The sequence below is a fragment of the Puma concolor genome, chromosome A1 (genome assembly GCF_028749965.1).
Source record: "Puma concolor isolate L17-30 chromosome A1, mPumCon1.1.hap2, whole genome shotgun sequence".
Lineage (NCBI taxonomy): Eukaryota > Metazoa > Chordata > Mammalia > Carnivora > Felidae > Puma > Puma concolor.
Window position 1 is genome coordinate 187,599,555 of NC_141667.1, and position 13,589 is coordinate 187,613,143.

Consider the following 13,589-nt stretch of genomic DNA (forward strand, 5'->3'; position numbering starts at 1 on the left):
TGGATCTTCGAGAAATCGTACAGGTGGCTTTTTAGACTGTTCTTACAGAAATTATAAATCAAACTGGAGCAAGCCCTAAAAATATTGTCTTTAGTTTTCTAAGGATCATAAGTCCAATTAGAGACCAATTACCAGTTCCAGAACATTTCTTGTTCTGTCTTTAGCAGAGACATAGAATTAATTGTTCCTTCATGCATATAAAGCCCAGGTCTTCATCTTTTAATCTCTTTTTGTATTAGTATTCTCTCAATTTTTCTTCTAAATAAGTTAAAGCATTATATATTTGCCCCTATTGTGAATCTTCCCATCATCCAAATGGGAGAGGAATGTGATAAAAGATCAAGGTGACTTACTTCACTTAGCATAATACCCTCTACATCCATCCATGTTGTCCCAAATGGCAAGATCTCATCCTTTTTTTAATGGATGTGTAGCATTCCTCTGTGTGTGTGTGTGTGTGTGTGTGTGTGTGTGTGTATACCGCATCTTCTTTTTCCATTTATCTGTTTATAGGTACTGCGATTGTTTTCACATCTTGGCTTTTATAAATAATGCTGCAATAAACATAGGGGAGCATGTATCTTTTCTAATTAGTATTAGTATCTTTTCTTTGGGTAAATACCGATTAGGCTACTTCTATGGCTTTGATAACCTTCTATATGCTGATAACTCATTAATCTACATCAATTGCCTCAAATTTTCTCCTGAGCTCCAGATCTCTACTTTTAACTGCAAATAACCTATCTATTCCACAGGCATCTCAAAATCAATTTGTCTAAATGTGTATGTATTATCATTTTGGGGAACAAATTTTCAAAATGGACTTGTATGGTTGGTATTCAATCTCATCTCTTAGTAACTTGTAAAACTCAGATACCAATTGGTAGACGGATTTTGCACATCAGAATTTAGTAAAAGCCAAACTATTTATTGAAAATGTCTTTCATCTCCTTATTTGTCATCATTCCAAATCTTAATAGAGATGCTAAATTAAATTTAAATTAAACTTTCATTTCTTTATTAATTAATGGATTGGTTTGCTATTGTTATTCCTGCTCAGACCCTTTCCCTAATAAAGATTGATTGACGCAGGCTTCCACCTTGAGATCTGAAATCAGTTTACTCGTAGCTTCCTGGAACAGACCCAGCGTTGTCTTTATTCACTTGACATAAATAGCTGTGTGTGACAGTAGCTGTGTGATTTATGATGGTCTAGTGCTAATTTACTAATGGAATTGGATGGGTGGATTTAACTTTCCCACGAAAACATTAAGTCTGATCTAAGCCAAGCACACTATAATCTCATATCACCAATCCATATTTCAAACCATACCTTTTACTAACATCACAGTTTGGATAAATGCTATTCAAAGCAACACCCTAAAGTGAATAATTAGAATGGTGGCTCTGTGGTGGTGAGGTCATTTTAATTTCAGTTTTTTCTATCTGGTTATTTCATAGGCATTTATAGGATGTTTATAGCTGAAAATAAGCTGATTTTCATTACTTCTTTCTTTTCATGTAAATAGATATGGATATATAGATATTGATGTGGAGATATGGATATGGACACAGATGTAGATAGATATAAATATAGATATTATATAGATATAGATGATATAGAAAGGTATAGACATAGATTTGAGATAGAGAGATAGAAATATAGGTAAAGAAATACATATAATGCTGGATTTTTTTCTTTTCATCAATTTCAGTAAACTGTCATAGTGTTTAATGGTATACTTATAATTACTGGCATGCTTAAGTGTTTCTTAGTATTAATATTTAAAAACATTGGTCCTTTGAGAATTCTTTTTTTTTTTAATTTATGATATTGTTAAAAATAAGGAAACAGTGTAGAACATCTCAATCCAAAATCTTATGTGAAATTTTCACTTTTGAGGCCATGGTTTCTAAAACAAATACTTTTTTTCTTTTTTTAATGTGGCCTACGTCTTAAATTTGTAGCACCAAGATTGTTTGGCTTTTCCTACAGAAATAGTAAGGAAAACCTGAAGTTCCTTTTTGTAATATTCACTTAACACAGAAAGAGATGCATATATACTTAGTAACCTGGACTTTTAGAACAGCTCATTAGTGCCATTTAGCATGTAATAGATATTTTGGCTAAAGAAGTTTATGGGTTTTACAAATAATTTCTTCCTCCCACACACCAAATGTAACAGTTTTATAGCCTTTTACAACTTCCACCCCATTCATGCACCTCGTCATTATACCAAGAGCCAAATTTTAATGATTTTTGTTGCCTCTAGCACCAAATACATGTTCAGAAGTGATGCACCCTAAACTCTGATTAAATGCCAAACTTTACTGATGAAAAACAGGTCCACTGAGTAATAATGATGAGTGAGATTTCATGCTGTTTTATTGCCAACAGACCATCAGAAACGGAGTTCAGTTCATATAAAAACAGGCCTCTACCAAACAAGTCAGGATGGCTGGCAGCCTTGGTAAACATGTAAATGAACTTGATAACCCTCCCTATTTGGAGAATTCATGTAAAACACTCTCTTGCTTGCTTTATTTGGCTTGGTTTAAAATGTCAAAGGATTTGCAGTGGGGCCATTAGCTTCTAAACTCTTAAATTAACGAAATGTGTATTATGATAGCTGACCAGGACCTGAAGTACAATATGCAATGACTCTTGAGGAAACCTGAGAAACACAACAAAACCTAATGTTTTACCAAGAATAATGTATAAGGTAGCTAAATATGTAATAATGGAAACATTATTACTTGGCACTACCTAAAGAATTAGCTTCATGAAGAATTGTATCTTGTTGTAATTAACAAGATACAATGATGTGAACGGAATAATAATACATATTTACTGATCACCCAGTATTTGCTAGACCCAGTACTATATTCTCTGCATATATGAATTCATATAACCCTTACAATATTTTAGTATAAAGAGGATTACTCCTGTTTTGCAGATATGAATACTGAAGATCAGGGAAATTAACTACCTTGCTCAAGCTCACATATGAGCTTTGGATTTAGATCTAGAGTTCAAACCCTGATATAATGGATCCAAACTCTTCTCACTACACAACATATAACACACAGTGTGCACACACACACGTTTGATATTTCATTCATTCAGTTTTAAACTTAAATTGTCATATTAATCTCTGAGTCTTTTAGAACCAAATTCCTACAGTCTATTGTAAATGAAGGACAAATGGGTGAAACTTCAGTGATTTATAAGCCAATTACTGAAAGATGACCATGTATGATATACACACATATAGTTGTCCCCTTCAAGGCTGAGATCGTTCTAGACAAAATGAGACAACGAAGTTTTGAGTTTGAGGCCCTCCGAAGTTTATTTCACACGTTCGCACTACTTATCCTCCAGAAAGTGCTTGTCCTTTTTCAGTCTAATGACTGTCAAAATGTCCTTTATTATAACCCAATCCCACAAGGTTGGACAATGGCCCAGATTTGCTAATGTCTTTATGTAGGTTTCCAACAACACATTCTACATCTCATTCTCTGTATGTCATTCTCTCATGTCTTCATAGGAGGTTTTTCCTATCTATTAAAATTCATGAGATTTCTATTTTCCCCAGTGAGAGGAAGGTCTTTTACCTTAATAAGACTTTTTCTGAGTGTTCGACCAAACTAATAATAATTGCAAACATGTCGGTCAGTGATTTCTCTTGCCTAAAAACCTGATCTTTCCTTCCTCTGCTATCAAATGCATTTTGTAATTTCCAAATTTTGTCTATCCCTTGCTTCTAACCAGCTCTTATATTTAATGCCTGAGTGATGCTGATTTAGCTTTACCTCTAATATTCACAATTTTGACTCATAAAGTGCATATGAGTGCATGCACATGCGCACACATGCACCTCTGGATGCCTTCTTATACGAACAACCTCTTTTGCCTCCTGGATACTAAACTGAGTCTGAAAGCTGGCCTCACACTGCCATGACTACTCAGCTCATTCTACAATTTCTGTTAAATTTCACTGCACCTCAATAAAGCAGCAAAAATCAACATGACATTTTTATAAAAGTTAAATATTTTGCAAAATAATATCTTTTTTTGAAATGGCTATTCGGATTTTTTATCATTTCACAAAGATAAACAATGGCATCAAATCTGTGTCCTAGAAAAATAAATTAGTAAGGTAATTTGATTACTGGATCTTTGGTTCCAGAATAAAGAACATCTTTGATTCACTCAATTTTAATCATTTTGTACCGTACTTTAAATATACACCTAGGGGTGCCTGAGTGGCTCATTCGGTTAAGCATCTGACTCTTGGTGTAAGTTCAGGTTATGACCTCATGGCTCATGAGTTCGATCCCCATATCAGGCTCTGTGCTGGCAGTGTGGAGTCTGCTTAGAATTCTCTCTTCCCTCTCTCTCTCTGCCTCCACCCCTCAAAATAAGTATTTAAATAAATAAACACCTAAAAGAAATTATTTGAACATAATCTATTCCTAAATGCAAGCACTATGAACAGAATTGATCAGTATTGTTAATAAAGTAAGTGAAAGTTAATACTGCTATAGCTAGGTAGTTTATTACATAATTTCTAGTTGGAGAAAAGCTAATTAACATACTTGAAATATGAAAAAATACTTAAGTGAACATGCTCAAAATTGGAATTAAAAAATATAAGTTTTAGCTTTTGGGAGAAATCAGAAAGAACAGGAAATGAAAAGTGAGAATAACAGCAGTAAAGAATTAATTATAAAATAGTATCACAGTACTATTTTGATGAAAAAATAAAATAAGATGGAAATGAGGTAAAACAAAATGCCAGTAGTAGAACAAAATAAAAGTGATAATATTAAAAAACGAGGTATTTAAAACAAACCTTTGAAACTGAGAAGGTATTAAATTTTTGCTTTCAAAACTGCTAGGCAGCAAATAAAAATATTTTACTTCAAAAGATTCTCAGTTCAAAGGAAAAACATGAACATAGATCCAAAACATAGAAAAGTGAAAATATAATAAAGATTTTATTAGTCTTATCACTACAGATAAGAAAAAACTTACAACAAATGTGACAATAAGAGAATCTTGGGTATAAAATTTACTTGAGTTGAGAGTAACTGAGTTACTCAGAATGAATACAGATTAGTAAAATAATTGTCCCTTGCTTTAAAAGTTTATTAATTTTCAATAAAATTAATTTTCAGGAATTAAAAATTTAGGACCAGAATAGCCCTGCTATTTCTTCATATCTATTGTGTCCCTGAATGGAGTAACCAAGGACTGCTCTAAGTGGAGAAATATTAAAGGTTCTGAATTCTAAGAAACCTGGTTCATTAGGAAGAAGCATTGCTGTCTTTCATGAATCAAAATCAATCTTTAAGATATTCCTACTGTAGTTGCTAGAGGAAAACCAAAGAAGTCTACAATTGTGCCCTGTTTTCAAGGGGCTAATAACCAGAGTTAGCACATGGTGTGGAAAATCACACATCGCACAATAATAACTGAAAGTAAAAATGAGAATTACTGAAGTCTTGGGCGCCTGGGTGGCTCAGACAGTTAAGTGTCTGACTTCGGCTCAGGTCATGATGTCACAGTTTGTGGGTTTGAGCCCCACGTCGGGCTCTGTGCTGACAGCTCTGGAGCCTGCTTCATATTCTATGTCTCCCTCTCTCTCTGCTCCTGCCCTGCTCATGCTCTGTCTCTCTCTGTTTCTCAAAAATAAATAAATGTTCAAAAAAAATATTCAAGAATTACATGAAGTCCAAGGATGGGCTTCAAAGCAAAATGATCAGAAAATGTTTTTTTTACTATTTGGATTTGAACTTGACTTTGAAAATATGCATAAATTAAGGTAAAAAAATAAAATCAAGAAAGAATAAATAAAATGTGTAATGATACAGATATAGCAATACCCAGTCTCATGGAATAGTGAGGACCAGCACCAAGGCTTCATTTCGGAAACAGTAGAAAATAGGGTGGTCATAAGATAGAGATGGATTATGAAGAGTTTTAAAGGAAATATAGCATTTTTACTATTATTACTTATAGCAATAACCACGTAGTTTCCCCATGCCCATTTTTCCCTCTTCAGGGTGATGGAAGAGAACCAAATAGACCCTGTGTGTGCACAAAAAGGATTTCTTACACCACAGAAGAGGAAGCCCAAAACTCTAAGTTTGGAAGCTTGTTTAGGCTACCTAGTGCCCTCTCCCCTCTTATGAAAGGAAAAGAAACCTTTGCTCCCTAATGTTTTCTAATTCTTTGGAATGTGAACAGATAGCCCCAGGTTTTAGATGGAGTTTACCCCCTTGGAAAAGCAAGCCCATTTAGAAATAAATCCCCAGCTCTCTCCAAAGCTTTCTAATTATCTATTTGGTCATCTTTTACTTTCTTTACCCCAGCTTCCAGTTGTCTTTGCTCAGAAATCCCTAAATGTGCAGAAACATGAAAATACGCCCTTCCTAACATCAGTTAGGTCTGAGTTTGAATCACACATCTGTAATTTACCGAGTGCTTTTGCACAGTGATTTAATATTTTTGAGACTCAGTTATCTCAATTGTAAAATACAAACAAGATTTTTAAAGATGTAACTTCAAAGTTCTTGTAATGGGACAATGTACATAAAGAACTAAAAATATTGTCTGGCCCTGTAGTAAGAGCTTAAGTCATGGTAGCTACAATTATTTGCCTTTTGAATTCCAGAAAGAAGCCTCGCAATTTTCTATATTGGAAATACGAGGGTATTTAAAAATTGATAAGCTTGAGGCTGAAAATGGTGTCTAAGCATCATCATTAAGAGTAAAGTCTTTGAGGGGCGCCTGGGTGGCTCAGTCAATTGGGCGTCTGACTTCGGCTCAGGTCATGATCTCGCGTTCCGTGAGTTCGAGCCCCTCTGTGCTGACAGCTCAGAGCCTGGAGCCTGTTTCAGATTCTGTGTCTCCCTCTCTCTCTGACCTTCCCCCATTCATGTTCTGTCTCTCTCTGTCTCAAAAATGAATAAACGTTAAAAAAAATAAAAAAAAAAAAAAAAAGTAAAGTCTTTGAGATGATCTAGTCCTGGGCTTGGGTTTGAATCCTGGCTTGCCATTTAATGACCATGTAACCTTGAAGGAAGACTTGGAGGTATCTCTCCGTCTTCGAAGCTTTATTTTCTTCACATTTAAAAGGTTGACAGTGATGCTTCACTGGATTGCTACAAAAATTAAGTGAGATAGCACACAAAACGCATAAAACGTGGTGTATATTAAGCTCTCAGTATATGTTAATCATTCTGTAATTGTTTTAATTGTTACTATTATTACCATGGGACTCCTAGGGAGGTGGGTTTAGAAGTAAAATTTAGTCAAGAGGATAGCCAGTGCATTCTTGGAGGGGTGCAAGGGTGAGAGCTCAGAATTCTTATGGAAACAGAGGGCACTAAGCCGGTCTAGAGCTGTGAGGGACGTTCTGAATGTCTCTACTTGCATTTACTTCAGTAAAGGGCCTCAGAGTTTATAAAGAACATTCTCAATTGTCTTTTCCCGAAAGGAAGTGGTCTAAGCTTAGTCATGGTAGAGGGTTGACCAGTAAACTACCACATTTTTAGATTAATGGAACGGACGGCAGAGAAGAGGGCAACATGCTTAACTCAAGTGGAAAAGAGTAAACAAAGAAAGAGCTGGAGAATTTTTTGTCCTATTTTGTGAAATGGTCATATATTCCACTATTTTCTGAACACAAAGAAATGAATCAAGGATCATGAATATTGACAAAATATGAATAACCTAAAAGAATTGAATGCTTTATACGTGCTTTGTTATTTGCTTTATTATAATAATGTTGAAAATAAAACAAACAGGACACATACGGCTTTTTAAAACAAGTGGATGTCATACATGCCAAATATTTTGTTATGAATATGAGTCCCAGAATCCTTACAAATAAAGGAATTTTATATAGTAATAAAATGGGAAGATCAGAAAAACCCTCATCAATGCTAGAGGGGGGAGACAAGAGACAACTTTAAGGTAGCAATGGAGAAGACAATATGGCTTATAATGATTATTCCTATTTATTCCCAAAGATAGCTTTGAAAACCATTTTTCCCAGTAGAGCCTACTATTTTTTAATCTGTGTTAAGTACAGGCTTTGGTAAACACAGGAACCCACAAATGGATGGTTTAAAATGGTACTTTCCCGCAAGTCTCCTGGAGAATCGTTTTCTAACAGCTAGAATGCTTCTTTGTCTTAGAGCCTTTTATTTTAAATTAAATTGAGAACAAATTGCACATTACCTCTTTATGGCATTTCTGCACTTAAGGCACCAGGAAATTCTATAATATGATTCCTTTCCAAGGAAGTTAAATAGAACCCTTATTTCAACAGTCATACAAATTTCTGTACCATTTGTAAAATTGATTCTGACCTTATCAGCAGCAATCATGTTCTTCAGATTTGGATCAGTAAATTCAATTTGTAATGCCATTGAAGAGTTTACACTGACCTTTCATAAGCCCTGCCTTTTGATTTTACAACTGGGGGGAGGGAGATGCACACATGTGCACACACACACGCACACACACATTATACACATATGTCTATGCTATATGTTAATACCTACTAGGGCCTTGTATTTGATTTGTATACAACTTATCCTCTGACCTCTTGCTATTCTTCTACTCTGTTTTCTCTTTTACTAGTTTTTTTATCTCAGTTTTACATATATTTTTAGAAGTCACTTTATTTGGGACTTTAAACAAATTAACAACAAGGACTTAACATCACTAAAAAAAACCCAGTAACTTTATTTCTCAAATACACGTAGATACACATGAACATCTTTGCTGTTTGTGAAATCAATAATTAGTTGCTTTTGAAATCTAAAACATGAATGGTTTGAAATTAAATAAACTGGTCATAATGTTCAACAGAATTAACAGGTAAAGATATTATCATATGTGTGTTATTTCGTGTTACTTTTTTAAAAAATTACTTGTTTAGATCACACCTCACTCTAAAACAGGGTAAGACTCTACTAGATACTAATATATAATACACACCTAAAATATGTCCACTTAAAGGTAAGTGTACCTCTCCAAGGATTCTACGTTTAGAAAATATTTCAGGGGTGTTTTAGACCAATAGCAATGAAAAACACAATAGCAATGAAAAACTTTAAAAGGATACCCTTAAAACTATACTCAACCACACGCTACTCATTGAAGAAAATTCTAATTTTTAATAAATAATCATTCTCTAAATGTTGACAGGGTCCATTTAGCAATATAGAGCCAAGTGCAACTGTCTGCAAACTGGGACATTTCTGCATAGATAAGACACACACAACCACTTCTAAGAGGCAAAATAACGCTGCATTAATGCTACCCGCATCTTAATCCCCAAAATCTGTGAATATACTTTATAAGGCAAAATAAGAGTTTTCAGCTATGATCAGATTAAGGATTTTGAGAATGGACAAGTTATCCTGAATTATCCAGGTGAGCCCAATGTAATCACAAAGGTTTTTTTTACAAAACCAGAATCAGAAATGGAGATGTAATGTTGGATGAAGAGGTGAGAGCAGTACACTTCCTGCCTTTGAAGACAGAAGAGGACCAGGAGCAAAGGAATGTAGGCAGCCTCTAGAAGCTGGAAAAGACAATGAACAGATTCTCCCTCGGTCCTCTTGGAGTGATACAGCCCTGCTGGAGCTTTCATATTAATCTAGTGAGATTTCTGAGCTCCAAATGGCAAGATAATAACTTTGTGTTCTCTAAGCCTCTAAATTCATGGTAATTTGTTATAGCAGCAGTAGGAAATTAATATGACATCCAAAAGAATTGATCTATACTTGGCATTTCCACTTTCTTTCCTCCTGTCCTCTCTCAATCCCTACTCCAACTACGCCTTCATCCTCATCACTCCACTGAGAATGTTGTAAAGGTCAGCAACAATCTCTACATTGCCAAATCCATTAATCAGTATTCCTGTCCTACCTTTCCAACCCCGCAACACCATCTTCCACATTTGATTACACAGTTTTTGAAACATCTTCCTTCTATGGATTCCCAGACACAATTATCTCCTGGTTTCCCTCCTCCTGCTTCTCAATCTCCTGTGAAAGATCCTCCTTCTGTTCCAACTTCAAAACATCAGGGTGCCTCATGGAGCAGTCTTCCAACCTCTTCTCTATCTGTAACATTCTTCCTAAGAATTCTCATAAATTGCCATAAATTTGAATAGTATGTGTAGTTTGATAATTCCTAAACTGAGAACTTCAGGTATACAACTGCCTACTTGACATCTCTTACAATTCTTTTAGGCATTTCAAACCTAATATATTTATAAGCAAGCTGTCAATTATTTTCCCTGTTTTTCGACATGTTTCTCCCAACTTCCCCAAAAAAGATCACCACCCTTCACTGAATTGCCCAAGCAAACACTCAGAGACATCCTTTACTCCTTTCCTTCTTGCACATTTCATATTAGAAGATCCCCTTAGCTCTCATCTTTGTGGAAAGGATGGTTAACTGCACATCAAAGTTTATGTTTTCAGACTTCTACTTTTTGCTGGACTAGAGAATCTACAACAGAGCAAGTAAGATCTGTGGGACAGTTTCAAATGGTCTAATATATATATGATTATAATCCCAGAATTACAAGAGAAATATAATAGGACAGAAGAAATATTTGAAAAGATAACATCTAAGAACATAACAACATCAATATACAGATCCAAGAATCTCAGTCAAACTTATGCAGAATAAATAAAATAAAACCAACCATGCTCAATCAAGTTGTGGAGAAGATATTTGCAAATGACATATCAGATGAGAGGTTAGTATCCAAAATCTATAAAGAATTTCTCAAACTCAGTAAACAAATAACTCAAAAAAACAAATAACCCAGTGAAGAAATGGGCAGAAGACATGAATAGACACTTTTACAAAGAAGACATCCAGATGGCTAACAGACACATGAAAAGATGCTCAACATCACTCATCATCAGGAAAATACAAAATAAAACTACAAATGAGATACCACCTCACAACTGTCAGAATGGCTAAAATTAACAACTCAGGAAAAACAGATGTTGGAGAGAATGTTGAGAAAGGGAACCCTCTTGCACTGTTGGTGGGAAGGCAAACTGGTGCAGCCACTCTGGAGAACAGTATGGAGGTTCCTTAACAAATTAAAAATAGAGCTACTCTATGACCCAGCAATTGCACTACTAGGTATTTATCTAAAGGATACAAAAATGCTGATTCAAAGAGGCACGTGCACCCCAGTGTTTATAGCAACACTATCAACAGTAGCCAAATTGTGGAAAGAGCCCAAATGTCCATTGATTGATGAATAGATAAAGAAGATGTGATATACATATATAAAATGGAATATTACTCAGTGATCAAAAAGAATGCAATTTTGCCAGTTGCAACAATATGGGTGGAACTAGAATGTATTATGCTAAACAAAATAAATCAGAGAAAGAAAAATATCATATGATTTCACTCATATGTGGAATTTAAGAAACAAAACAGATAAACATAGGGGAAGAGAAGGGAAAATGAAATAAGAACTGAGAAGGAGGCAAACCATAAGAGACTCTTAGAGAACAGACTGAGGGTTGCTGGAGGTTAGGGTTGGTTGGTTGGGCTAAACGGGTGATGGGCATTAAGGAGGGCACTTGTTGGGATGAGCACTGGGTGTTATATGTAAGTGATGAATCTCTAAATTCTATTCCTGAAACCATTATTATTCTGTATGTTAACTAATGTGGATTTAATTTTTTTTAAGCTGCTGAAAATCAAAATCTTAAAAGCTGCCATAGCCACAGATACACAATAAATAAAGGGGAAAAATGATGTCTAATTTCTCATTAGAATTAATAGAGGCCAAAAGACAATGAAATAACATATTTAGACTACTAAAATTAAAAACTAAGCATCAATCTCTACTCTTATTTGTAGATGAAATATCCTTCATGAGTAGAAACAAACAAAAATACAAAAAAAAGTTGTTAAAGAGACATAACTCAGAGAATTGTCTCTAGCATATTTCTACTTTAAGAAACATTAAGTTATTCAGGCTATAAATTTTCCTCTAATCCTGGTTTAGATGGCTTATAGAGATTTTGATATATAGTGCTATTGTTTTCATTTAATTCACAATATTTTATAAATTTTCTTGATATTTCTTCCTTAATGCATGAATTATCTAGAAATGTGATGCTTAGTTACCAAATAATTTGGGTTTTTAAGATATATTCATGTTAATACTTTCTAGTTAATGATACTGGGCTGAGAGAACATACCCTGTATGATTTCAATACTTTGATGATTCTTATTGAGATTTATTTTGTGGTCCGGCATATGGTCTAATTAGTATATATCCCATGAATGTCTAAAAACAATGTGTATTTTACACTTATTTGGAAGAGGGTTTTATAAATGTCAATTAGGTCAAAGTTGTTGATAGTGTTAGTCAAATCTTTTATATCCTTACTAAGATTTTTTCCGGCATTTTATCAATTGCTGAGAGGAGGGTTTTGAAATTTCCATCTATGATCACGGATTACTTTCTTTCTCATTCAGTTCTGCCAATGTTTGTTTCATGTATTTTGAAGCTGTGCTATTAGGTCCATACATATTTAGTTATTATGACTTTTTGAGCAATCATTTTATCAATATTAATGTTCCTTATTATCTCTTATAACACTTTCATGCTTAAAGACACCTTCCCTTGATAATACTATAGTCACAATAGCTGTCTTCCTTGCAGTATGTATTTTTCAACCTTTACTTCCAATGTGTCTGAGTCTTTATACTTCTAAACAGCACACAATTAGGTCTTGTTTTTTTTGTTAGTGTTTATTTGTTTTTGAGAGAGAGAGTACGAGCAGGGGAGAGGCAGAGAGAAGGGGGGACAGGAGATCTGAAGCGGGTTCTGCACTGACAGTAGCGAGTTGGATGCAGGACTCGAACTCACAAACTGTGAGGTCATGATCTGAGTCAAAGTCAGACACTTAACCGACTGAGCCACCCAGGCACACCAGGTTTTGCTTTTTTTTCCTCCACTTTGACAACCTCTGCTTTTATTTGAAATGTATTTCTTTTCTATTTAATGTAGTCATGGTTCTATATTGGTTTAATTCTACTATCTTTATTTTTTTTTCAATTTAGCCCATTTGTTCTTTGTTCCTCTGTTTTTACTTTCCTTCTGTCTTTTCTATGAATCAAGCATTTCTTTTTACCTTAGTATTGCATTTTTATCTTTCATTTTGATATTTTATCAAAATGTATATTGATGTTTAACTCCTAGAAGTTACAATATGCATACCTGGGTTATCAATCCACTGACAAATAATTCCCATACCTCATGAACAATATAAGAACCTTATAATCACTCTATACTTTCATTTATTCCACTCTTGACCTTTGTATTCTTGTTAACCTATGTTGATTTTTATGTGCCTAGACTCTTCCATAAATCAGAAATAAATCCCTACTTCGTTTGAAGTCATTATACATTTGAGATCTATTTGTTACTCCAGCCCAGTCTAGCATATTTATCAAATATGACTATCAAAATATATCCTGATTCTGACCAAGCCTCACTTTCTCCACCTCGACC

General features: G+C 34.5%; 1 long non-coding RNA gene across 1 annotated transcript in view; it reads right to left on the reverse strand.

The window, feature by feature from the left end:
- LOC112861512 (uncharacterized) overlaps nt 1-13,589 on the reverse strand; it is a 261,338-nt gene that overhangs the window by 139,811 nt on the left and 107,938 nt on the right. The window lies entirely within an intron of this gene.